Source organism: Ochlerotatus camptorhynchus, unplaced genomic scaffold, assembly GCF_037179485.1.
Source record: "Ochlerotatus camptorhynchus isolate MF236.1 unplaced genomic scaffold, CSIRO-AGI_Acam_v1.1 ptg000299l, whole genome shotgun sequence".
NCBI classification, from domain to species: domain Eukaryota; kingdom Metazoa; phylum Arthropoda; class Insecta; order Diptera; family Culicidae; genus Ochlerotatus; species Ochlerotatus camptorhynchus.
This window is the reverse complement of record NW_027040787.1, coordinates 659,151-671,814: the sequence shown is the minus strand read 5'-3', so window position 1 is coordinate 671,814 and position 12,664 is coordinate 659,151. Positions and strand designations below refer to the sequence as shown.

The 12,664-nt window shown below is 36.8% G+C and overlaps 1 protein-coding gene across 3 annotated transcripts in view; it reads left to right on the top strand.

Moving 5' to 3' along the window:
- Positions 1–12,664, top strand: part of Mob2 (MOB kinase activator 2) — a 475,874-nt gene that overhangs the window by 174,760 nt on the left and 288,450 nt on the right. Inside the window, exon 1 of one of the 3 annotated variants that reach the window (XM_065228649.1) lies at positions 6,015–6,995. The exons of the other annotated variants lie outside the window; for them this stretch is intronic. The gene's annotated coding sequence lies outside the window, so the exon portion shown is untranslated. Of the gene's footprint in view, positions 1–6,014; positions 6,996–12,664 lie in introns of those variants that run through there. 3 annotated transcript variants of the gene reach the window in all.

Here is a 12,664-nt window from a genome sequence, read left to right as displayed (position 1 = left end):
GCACAAAACAGAGAACAAACTTCAAACACAACCGTATCCAAAGGCGTTCGAAACTCGACCCTCAAGGGCTCGATAGCTTTGAACGTAAGGGATTTTTTTTATTCTGTGTTGATTGGATTTGTTGTTAGGCCCAATTGTGAAAAGTGGGAGATTGATCTTAGAAATTGTTTTAGAAACCTTAAATTTCAAAAAATAGGTCTACTGCACAAAATCCGAGGTTTCACATAAAAATAAAAATGATAATTACGGACCAATATAAACCTTCAATATTTTGGGATTACAGAAAATTATTTGGATCAAACGTGATTTTGAAGAAAATTTCAAGAATCTAAGACAAAGGTTCTAAAGACGTCGGTTATTATGATTCCGAATTTCAAACGTTTGAGAGATTTTCAAATGTTCAAGAGATTAAGATTCCAGATTTTCAACTTTTCAGATATGAAAACAAAGATGAAGATTGAGTTGTGCTTTGAAGATATTTTCAGGATTCACGATCTAGATTAATACATTTTTTAGAAAATTTTGAAATTCTTAGGAGAATTATCTTCAAATTCTAGTGATAATTTCAACATAGTTCTTTTGAGGATTCTTAGAGAAAGTTATACTTGTAGGCAAAACTCCAACTTTAAATTTTGAATGAGATTCAGAGGAATATTTTATGAGGAATGAGAGTTAAACTCCTTGGAAATTCACAAAACATTTTCAAGGGAATAATACCAAGTGACTAATAATTCCATGGGAATCAATTTCCGAGGCAGTTCTAAGAAAACTCTAAGAAGAGTTCCAACATAATGTTGAAGAGCAAAACTGACTGAAAGCCTGAAAAGAGTGTATTTTCAAGGCAATTTTCAGGAGAATTTCAAAACCACTAAGTGAAGACTAGTTAGGTAATTATGAAGTGTATACCAAAAGACGTCTGAAAATTTTTCAAAGATAATTTGAGGGACGACAATTGGTAGAACCTGTGAGAATTATTGTGTGCATATTTAATTTGAAGAACTTCCACTTATTTGTCCAAACAATAGAATCCAAACTTTTATAAAAATGCAATTTTTTTCCATGAGCATTTGAAACTTTCTAGAAGTACATATCAAAGGGCCCACTAAACCGGGATTATCGCGAATTAACCGTTAATCTTAATCAACCGGAAATACGGGAAATGACTGGAAATATTATTTGAATTTTTAAATATAATATTTATGCTTTTATGAATCGAATTTTGTCAATACAAAACCTCTGTCTGATTTTTTTTCCTTGATTTGTTTTCCGTCGATCTTGTTTTCCGTGCTTAGCACCAATGCTACCGACGCCAGGAAGGCAGCTCCCACACCTGGACCCTACCTATCGACCCATCAACTCATGAACCGGGGACCAACGGCTTTACATCCCGGCGGCGCCGACTGGGATTGAACCCAGGTCTGCTGGGGTGAGAGGTAATCACGCTTACCACCGGCGCCGCGGACCTCTGTCTGATATTTTGAGTATTTCTTCAAGCTTGGAATTCTTAACTTAACTTTAACAAAAATTAAGCCATAAATCTAAACAAATAAGTATGATCTTGACACTTATTTCAAATGAGTTCAGTGTTAGTCCTAAAAAAATCCAAGCTTCAGTTGGTTGACTTTTTGTCAACTTACCTATTCAATTTTTTTTTTCGATGGCCGATGTCCGGCAGTTTGAGTAACGTTTTGTTACGATTTTTTAAATGGTCAGTTCCATCCTAGATCGGGTCTGCTTGTTTTCTGCCAAACGTCAGTTTACTCGTTTGTTGTTAAAACTTACCTTATGTTGAGATTCGCACTGACAAAAAGGTCGGTTCCGCATTGGGTTGAAACTGGTTCCAACCTGGTTAGTAAAATCATTCGCTATTAGTTTTTAGAACCTTCAAAACGAACCAAAAGCTATCCGTGCCAAAATCAAAAGTGTACTGTAATTGATTTTTTTTATTTTTTTTTTATTTTTGAAATCCTACAAAGTGGCTCATCTGGAGTGAAAGTATGTTGAAAAATATACAAAAACTTAAACTTAAAATAATGAACGAATTACAAAGATGTATGCAGAGTATATTTATCGTTCTAAATTATTATTAATGGTGATTTCAAGGTAAAATAACAGGGTGACCATTGAAGTGGGAAAACCAGGAATCAACCGGGAATCCAAAGTAACTAGGAAAATCCGTGAATTTTCATTGGATTCTTCAAATATTGTTTTCTACATTTATAAATGTACATTAATCAAATTCAGTTTTTGGGCTGATATCCCAAATATTTCACATACAATCTTGAATGCCTAAGTTTCGAAATTGTCAAGCCTCCGTTAATTTTCCTGTATGATTACGGTGATAATCCTGAACAATTTCTAAGGCTCAGGCACGAGATTTTTTAAACTTTGCAATTCCAGCAGTTTTTCGATATCCGATAAGGCATTTCGTATATTTTTGTATATAATCATAACAACTTTTCATGTCACAGAATCTAGAAAATGTCTCCATATATGGGATATTGCATTTGCGTTCGGTGTATTTAGGATTTGTCCATGTTTGATATTTTACACATCTTATAACTACGCTTTCAGACAATCACTCTATCTCACTGTTCGGAAACTTCTTAAACCAGTATCTTGAAATTTGTTCTCAATCGAAGTCTTAGAATCTCGAATTTCTGTGTAGGTACAGGATCTTAAAAAAAATCATTGCATAAATTAATTAAAATGTTTCTTTCGAGCATAACTCCAGAATTTTCTTAGAATCATTCCAAAATGTCTTCAGAGGCAGTTTCAGGGTTCACCGCAATTATAATATCTCAGAAATTTCATGTATATGAATCTGGGAAGTGCAAATTTTTTTGTTTTCCATTATTCGTGAGCCTTTTAGCCTTTTAGGGGGCGACCCCGGCGTAGTGGTTAGCATCCATACCTCTCACGCTAAAGTCACGAGTTCAAATCTCACCCCCGGACAAGTCACGAATGACCCAAGAGCGTTAAAGTGACTATAATATAAAAAGAAAAAAAAAAAAAGAAAAGAGCTTTGAGCTGGTTCGTCTCTTCTGTGTAGAGTACTTTAGAAATTTCGTCCATATACCTCTTAAAATTCACACCTCATTTATCTTCAAACTTAATTCGTTATAGTGCTAATTTGCTTTAATTTCTCTTAATAATTTTCTTTAACAAACCTTGGAAAAATTCCTCAGAATTTTCCTCAAATACACAATACCACAATACCCTTAAGATAATTTCTTGATTTTTTTCTCCTGTAAACCTCCCTGGAATTTCTTTAAACATTTCTTCAGAATTTTATTGAAATCTTCTGAGAATTTGTCTGGAAATATGCTAAAAATTCCCTGTAAATTCGCTTCTGTGGAATCTTCCCGCAAGTTGCTTCAAATTCCTCGTAAAATACTTATGTATTCTCATATTAATTCCCTTGAAACTGAATTTTGTTGAACTGTGATCAGAATTAGATTTTATTGGAATTATTATCGGTATTCCCATAAGCCCTCAGGGTCTCCTCAAAATTTTCCTTGTTTAATTGATTGATTGATTCATTAATATTCAATAAATTTTTAGCTGTAGGTAATCAGTAGCAGCAACGCCAATATTATACCCACATTGTGTTTTTTGTCGTTTTGGTTATTCACTTTGAATTCTCTTACGAGTTCCCGTAGAATACTCCCTGAAATTAAAATTGCTTTGAATTCCCTGAAATTCCACTCACAATCGCAATAATAGCATAGAGGTAACTCTAAGACAAGAAGGTCCCGAAGAAACTTGCTAAGCGTGATTACCTCTCACCCCAGCAGGCCTGGGTTCAATCCCAGTCGGCGCCGTCGGGATGTTCTGAGGCATAACATCTCTGATCACGCCTTCCTTCGGAAGGGAAGTAAAGCCGTTGGACCCCCGGTTCATGAGTTGATGGGTCGATAGGTAGGGTCCAGGTGTGGGAGCTGCCTTCCTGGCACGTCGGTAGTATTGGTGCTCAGCACGGAAAACAAGATCGACGGAAAAAAAACAAACCAAAGGAAAAAAAAAAGAAACTTGCTCAACTTTTTGGCTCAGCTCTGATACTCTCTTCGGTCCCAAGCTAATCGATTCACCCCTCGAAACATAGGAAAATCCACTAGCCCCTCATTTTATCTGTCATACTTTGATAGCGTATCAAAACAAACATAGTGTAGCACTAGAATGTCGACTAGAATGGGGTACGTTAATCGTTTGCTTGGGACCAATAGGCTAGTCAAGTAGTGAGCCAATTTAAAACCGTTAGTTTCGTATTGATTGTTGATAATAGTATATTCAGAACGACATTGGAATTACATTAAGTTCTCTTTACAATTTTCTTGAAATACTTCTCAAAATCACCTGGAACTTCTAGTTAAATTCTTTCGAAATTCTCCTCAAAATTGCATTCGAATCATCCCTAGAATTCCTCTTCAATTCTTATCAAAGTGTCAGAATCCTTAAGAGTAGTGTTTTTTCCGGTTTTCTGCGTTTAAAATGATATGTGTTGTGAATGAATTTTCACTCACGAAAAAATCAAAATTCTGCTATTTCATTTTGTGTCTATTATATTTTATTTTAGTGCCGTGTACTGAATTCCAGAGCGTAAAAATTGGAAAGGGCGTGGGTGGATACCAAATGCCAAATTTTGAATACAGAAACTCTGGCCTCGGGACATTTTCAGAATCCACAGAACCAATCTAGACGAAAAAACTGTAATTATTGGTAAAAATAGCAAAATTATTAAAACACATTTTCAAACAACTAAAATGTTAATAAACAATTTTAGAGTCCCTGAGGAAGGTCCTAAACGAACCAAAACGTTGAACAAAAATTATTTGGCAGTATTTTGATTTCGTTGAGACTGAAAAGCCATTCACAACACACATCAATTCCCAGTTCGTTTCCCAATTCACTTTAATAATGAGAAAGCGAAACGACGAACGTACACTTTTCACGGGTTTCTCAGCGCTGTTACTTAAGTCAAACGGCATCTCCATAGAAATTGGGTGACTTAAGTAACATCGAAAACTATTTTGATCGGAAGGTGATTACGTCAAAAAGCAATTTGACTGGTAAATAAATTTAAAAATGGGATTTGATCCTATATTCGGACAGTATATAGTGTAATAGCAGGAGAATCGATTGACACTGATAGCTCGACTTTGTTTGCCTTTGTTACATTCGACGTAATGAAAATTTGCTCTTGATATAGCAGTTTATATAAAACCGGGAAAATAAGTTGCTACCCGAAAAAAAACGGGAATTTAGTTTTGGTCACCCTGAAATAATCGAAGTTTCAAAAATTGGACTAGATTTTTATAAGCTCTAATGATGATAACCTCTTGTAACAAACAAAGTGCGATTGCCCCTACTAAACTCGATTACAATACCCTGCATCATCTCTTCAGCATAAAAACGATCAGGAAAAAAGATCCCACAAAGCAACCTGCTTTCCGTGCCTGTCCGCCTGCATCCTCTCTGTACTGTTGTTGTTGGCGTTTTTTTGTCCCCTTCATTATTTTGTTTCACCGTCGTGGATTGCAAAACAGCTGTGCGCTGCTCTGCTGTGGGAGAATATCTGCTGATTTTCCAAACAATCGTTTCCTCTCTTATTGCTCTCTTCCTATCAACAGAAAACGTGCCTTTTCCGAAACCAAGCGCGAGAAATGAGCGCAGAATAGAGTTGCTCATCTCTCCGATTCTCCCTACACTACTCTTCTGTTCAGTAGTTTCATTGACGTTGCACTGTTGTATCGCTGTGATTTGGTTTTGTTATTGTTATTGCGGTCCTTTTCCTCGGATCTACTTCTGACTTTGATTCAGCTGCATATAATATTATTATGTGGTGGATAAGCTGAACACTACTAGTTGGCAGAGAGTTCACTTGGTTGGACACTTTGCTGCTGTGAGAGAGAGAGAAACTTTTGAGGTTTTTTTCTTTCTCTTTCTCTCTCGCTGTGTCTCTCTCATTCGCGCAACCACGACAACGACAACGGTACGGGAGAAACTTCAGTTTGCGGTCAGCCTCTGTCGGGTTTAGGCAGACAGATACTCCTCTCGATTTTACCACGCTCTGAAAAGGGGACCCAATACCATCTACCAGTATTATCGTTTATGTGCTGTTCGTTCTCGTCCGTTTGACAGTTTTAGCATACAGTTTTGTTATTTTTTTCAGCGAGCGCAGAAACGGGTTTTGCGGGTTCAATGTTGCGGTATTTTTTCGCTGACGTACTAGAATAAGAAGAAGTGTCAATTCTACTACAACGTGGATAGCGTGTGAAATTTGGGATGATTCGCGAAAGTTGCGATGTTCGATAGTGTTAAGTTTCGATTTTCACTTTTTAGTTTTTGTGGAGTTTTGCTTGAATCAGTGAAAGACGAGGTATTAGAAGAAGAAGCATAAGCAGAAGAGACGGGAAGAGGTACGAAAGAGAGATAATTAAAAAATGGCCTATTGTTTTGGCGAGTTTGCCAGTGGTTGGAGAATGCATCGCACTGAGTGAAGCAAGAAAAAGAAGAGAAGATAAAAACGTTATGCAAATTACTCATCTCATGTGTGTTGTTACATGTTCGCGCGCGTGGATTGGTAAACAATCGGGCCCGTATAGAGTCACTACAGAAGGATAAGTGCAGTCATTTCCAGCAGTCAGAGTGTTTGGGATGCTGTACGATTCGCTTGGAAAAGTGTGCAACAAGAGTATCAATAGAGCCTATGGTACTGCAGAGGCTACGTAGTGCTACGATTGTTATGGTTACAGTTCCACAGGCGGAGTGAAAGAGCAAGAGCAATATCGATAAAATAAAGTGAGGAATAGAGAGCTGTGGAACCTTGTGCAATTGATTCGTTACCGATTGTGTCTGAGTGTACGATCCGAGAAGAAGAGATTGGAGATCAGCAAAGTTCATCCAAGTGAAACTGAAGCAGACGGGGAGACAGACAATTGGGAAATCTACCGTGCAGATATTGGATTATGATTCATATTGTTGCGTCCAATCTGGTATGTTTACAAGCGATTTAGTTCGTCTTCGGAAGGCTGATATCCATGGCAACCCGGCAGTAACGGCAGAGCAGAGTTGGTATTCAAATTCTATAGAGTAGAGCGTTCCCTATTTGCTAGGAACGTGCAATACCTCTACCCGTACACGTGTACTCATATCAGGCAGCAAACCTAGCCGACGCGAGAAAACACGAGACGAGCTGCAATGATAACAACAGTTAGACCGGAGATAACAGTACATTGGCAGAGTAGCTCTCGTTGATGATGATGGGATGGTTTTCTGGATTTGTTGTTGTTTTTTTGCTGTTCCCTGGATTTCCTGGAGAACGTCTCGGACGAGTTGGTTCGTGGCTACCAGTTGATGAGCACGCGCTTCGCTCCGAGCACGTGTGACGAGGGTTCTACACGATGTTTAATCGATGCTCGCTCACCCAGCAGCGTCTCGTCTAGCGCACACAACGGAGCGCGCGAGCTAATGAGCTTGAAGAGCCACCGGGAAGTTATTGCCCTCCCCAAGTTTGGTGGTCAGGTTAATTGGAGGTTTTCGAACCCTCGATGGGGAACAGTTTTTTGAGGCGTTAATTGATGGTGATTTTTTTTTCTTCGGGAATTGGGCTAGTTGATTCGCGGGTTTGAAGGAACTCTAGTTTCAATGGTTCAGTTGGCGCTTCGTGAACTGGATCTATGGGTTGATGGAGTTCTTTGGCTTATTAATTACTTGAGGATCCCGTTTGTCATAAACTTTCATTCTCTTTACTGATTTTGAATCATGAAAAAGAATGCTGTTTTTTCAGCAAGCATTGCATGAATTGATTTGAAGAAATCTTGTCTTCCACTCCCAAAATTTATCGCTTGGCCATTTAGATGAAAACAATAACGTGACAAAGATGTAAAAGCGACTAATAATGAATTAACCCATTAACGCCCAGTGATCTATTAATAGATCAGCATGTCTTAACAGAAATTGGGAACGTAAATTATGTTGTAAATGTCACTAGAATGATCCTTCGAATATCCTTAAAAAAATGTATTGTAATATTTTGCTAGCACCATTTTTCTACTACCCTGAAAAACATAGAAACACCTGGAAAACCGAGAATCCTCGGGAATTTAATTTTTTTTCCTGAAAAATAAAACTGTAATTCTTAGGGAATAGCTTCCACATGACCATCGAAATAAATCGTGCACTTGTGTCTCCATTGTGTTAGCTACACTTGAAAATGAGAGGAATGTTTTACTGTCACCAGTTGTTGTTTACAATTCTGCATTGCTGTATAATAGGGGAAATGGATGTAATGTCGGCCTTAATGCCCCTAATTTGGGCCCATACATAAATTCAGCAATCGACTAAATTTTCAATAGTGACCAAAAATATCACTTAGTACCGTCCCAATGACGCGTTCAGCTAGATAAAATTGATAAATAGCAGATTTTTAGCGATGGGCCCAATCTTAGATCCATAGGCCAACATTAGAGACATTTCCCTTACTCTTCCGGTTGCTGTTATTCAACTGCAATTTGACGTGTTTCAAGTTAATGATCATACATTTTGCCACACATATGCTTAAGTGGTCCAGTAGGTATGATTGATTTTCCTGTGAATCAGCGACTGACGGTTCGAATCCCGAAATGAAAAGTTAATTTTTAGACTTATAATAACAACATACCTAAATATGTAAATCCAATTAGGCAGCACCTTGTTGTAGTCTCTTAAAATTTATAAGATATGAAGCGGTCTTCCATTATTATTTTTTCTAAATAAAATTAGAAGGCTGAACAAGGGTTGGAGAAGCTTATAATTTTTATAACTGTTAAGCTTTCAGCTGATTAAAACAGGGTGTCCACTACCTGGAAAAACCTGGAAAACCTGGAATTTTCAGGGAATTTCGGTTCCACTTAGAGAATTTTCCAATTATCACTTCATTCGTAATTCAAAAAAAGTTTTTCGTTCAGTTTCTCGAAACTTTTCTTAAGGACACTGAACTTGACAAGCATCTGACAGCTAAGACAACGTGTGCGAACGAGACAAGTTCATTCAGAGAGTCTTGTCACGCTCGCTCTTCGCTGATTTGTATGTGGAGGATCAAAATCGTCGTAAAAAGGAAACAGCCGAAAAAGAGAGACCGGCAACCGTCAAAAGGAAGCATACGAAGCATGTATTGTATAAGAATAAGCATGCCAGACAGCAGGTCTGAGAGCCTACATAGAATTTTTTTGAGCTTCAGAGAGGGTCGAAGATCTACTGAGAAATTTGTAGATCGTGAGAACAGCACTACAAACAAATTAAAAGTAATTAACAGAAATTCATAAAAACAAAATCACAAGAGAGGTCGTAGATCTTCAGATAAATGCTCAAAGAAATTTTCAAAACTTCAAGCAAGCAAAAATAGTTTCAAATCAATCTTCAGGGAAATTTGCATAACTTCAGACAAGTCCATGAATCTACAGTGAAATATAAAGTATTTCACAGAAGTTTGGAGATCCTCGAAACTTTATACAACATCAGAAAAGTTCGTAGATCTTCAGAACAAAGCTACAGAACTTTGAAAAAAAAAAAATACTGGACTTCTGAAAAAATCACAAGAATCTCAGAAATATTAATTGATCTTCAGTAAAAATTGCAGAACTTCAGGGAAGTTCGGCGATTAAAAAAAAAAATATTTACACGATTTCAGGAAAATTTGTAGATCTTGAGAGAGACATTTAAAACTTCAAAGAAGCTCAAATATTTTCAGATAAATTTTGTCAACTTTAGGTAATCTTCAAGGAAATTTTCAAATCTTCAGGGTAACCCGAGAGGAATTTACAAAACATCAGAGAAGTTTGCAGATCTACTAAGAAATTTATGGAGCCTCAAGTTTTTTTTTGTAGATCTTAGGAATAGAGCTACGGAGCTTAAGACAACTTTACGGAACTTTAAAGATATTTGCAGGAATTTGACAGAAAGTTTCACACTTTCACATAAATGTGAGATCTTCAGAAAAATTCGCACCTCAATTCCAAAAACAAATAGCAGCGAAGTACAAAAGTACAATATTTTGCAGAACTCCATGGAAGTCGGAAATAGATAGATCTATTCAGAGAAGTCCGTAGACCTTAAGAGAAGTCTGTAGAACGTCAGAAAGTTCGCACGTTTTAAGAAAAATTTGCAAAACTCCAGCAAAACTCACAGATCTTCGGGAAAGTTCGCCGATCTTTAGATCAAGAATCCACAAAGAAATTTAAAGAACTTTAGAAAAGTTCGGAGATCTACTGTGAAATTTATTGAACTTCAGGGCAGTTCGTAGATCTTTGGAGTAGAAATACAGTACTTCAGAAAACTTTACAGAATTTGAAATAAATTTTAGGAACTTCAGAAAAGTTCAGAGGGTAGATCGTAAATCTACTCAAAAATTAGCAGATTTTTAAATAAATTTTCAGAATTTTACTGCGGTTCTTGAAATTTTAAAGACGTTTACAGAACTTCAGGTAAGTTCGCTGATCTTTGGAGATATTTGCACAGCTTCAGAAAAATTAGAAAAACTTTAGAATACTTCCTAAAACTTCCGGAAAGCTCAAAAATTTCTAGATAATCTTTTAATTCTTTAGAAAATTGTATAGATGTTCAGAGATATTTGCAGATATTCATTGAATCATGAAAATCTGCAGAGAAAATTACAGAACTTTCGAGAAGTTTGTAGATTATTAGAAATTTTGTGAACATCAGAGATAATTGTTGATCTTCAAGGATCTTAAATCTTCAGGAATTCAGGAACTTTGTAGATTTTTAGGAAAATTTGCAGAACTTCTGAAGAACACACATAACTTCAAAGAAATCTGTAGAACTACCGAGACATTTGCAGAGTGTCAGGAAAGATTGTTGATCTTTAAAGAAATTTTACCGGAGAACAGAAACAAAACTTCAGGGACGTCAGAAGGTTTGTGAAGACCTTTCAGAATTGAGTTGTTAACAGAAATTTTCAGAACCCAAGGAATCATGTATATCTAGTGAGAACTTTTCCCACCACCCGAGCAAAGCTGAAGATCAAATTGAAATCAAAATTTGCTGTTATGATGTAACTTATTTTGAATACTCCAGTTGATCTCATTTTGGTTGACTTAACGGTTAACACAGCAACGGAAAACTTATCCTGCTTTCAATGAAATCAATGTGATTACTGATTTTGCATTCATAATGTTCAACTGAATACGGGCCTGGAGTAAATGGTTGCCATTCATGTTTCTCAAGCTGAAAGACTTGACAAGACTTGTAGCAAAATTTCTAATCGATTGGTTGTTAGGAATTAAAATCCATCCGCTATTGACAGAGTTATATGTGGTCAAAACCTGACCACTTTTCGTAATGCGGTTAATTTTGGTTTTTAGAAATTGCACCCCCAATCTGTTGCCGAAAGACGTAATCCTACGTCAAAAATGTCTAAGGAGTTTATTTAGGAGAGTTTCAGTGATAAGGATATTCCAAGAATTCCAAGGGTATTGCATTCTGAGGGTAGTTTAAAAAGCAATCTGGGGCAAATTCCATGGAAGTTGTGAGGATAATTCCATGAAAATCCCAAGAAGAATATCAGGGAACTCGAATTTTGATGGTACACACCACACATTTCAAATAGATTCTAAGAAGAGTTTTATAGGAACTCCGAGGATGGTCCTTAGAAGCATTCTGAAAAGATATTTTAGAGAATTCCAAGCGAGTTATTGAAAGCGCTCAAAAGAGAATTCCAAGATAATTCTGCCCATGTGCAGAATTTAAGATGCATGGCATTTCTCAGAAGAATTAATTCTTCTTCGCATTTCAAGCTTATTGCGTGTTCTCAACTTAGAGTTCTAGATGCACTTCCACAGATATTTGCATTGGGAGCTATCGATGCCTGTACCATGTTTGCATTAGTATAATTGTCTGGCAAGTACAATCATACTCTATGCCCTGGGAAGTCGATACATTTGCCTACCCAACAAATTCCTAGACTGGACCGGGAATCGACCCCAGGCACCTCCAGCATGGTCCTGCTTTATATCTGCGCCTTTACCGACTGACCCAACAGAGGCTTCCAGGAGAATTCATACGAATTTTAAATAGAATTATAGTATGAAATTTCAACGAATTTTTGGGAGCATCACTAAAAATCGGAAGAGAATCTTAGGGTGAATTCCAAGCATTTTTTGGAGTGTTCTGTGGAGAATTTCTGGAAACATTGCGTTATGACCGAAATTCAGAAATAAACTTTACCTGCAGAAACTTGAGAAGTTTGCTAAGCTAACGATCTTGAAATGAGACCAAAATATGAAACGTTAAAAAAATTCTGTTCAAATCCGGGATTTTGTAATTTTTCTACAACATTTTCAGAAAACTTAATTTAGGATAGGTATCAAATAGATTTCGCAAGCCTGCGATATTTTCGTTCTAGTTTATTTTCGAGTCCAAGATTATGCAGCAAATTTCCTAGATTCTGAAGGGAATTTCAAAACATTTTCAAAGCCCGTGACTTCGATAATCATTTTGAAACTCTCATTCCAAAACGAAATCGGTTTTGGTCTAGTATCACGGAAAGAATTATTCAGATTCCAAATCTTGAGGGTCTTATTTTGTTGAATATTGATAAGCAAAAAAAAAAAAAATACACGTGCATTTCCAAGTAACAATTCAAGCTGAACAGTAAGATCAGAAGCTG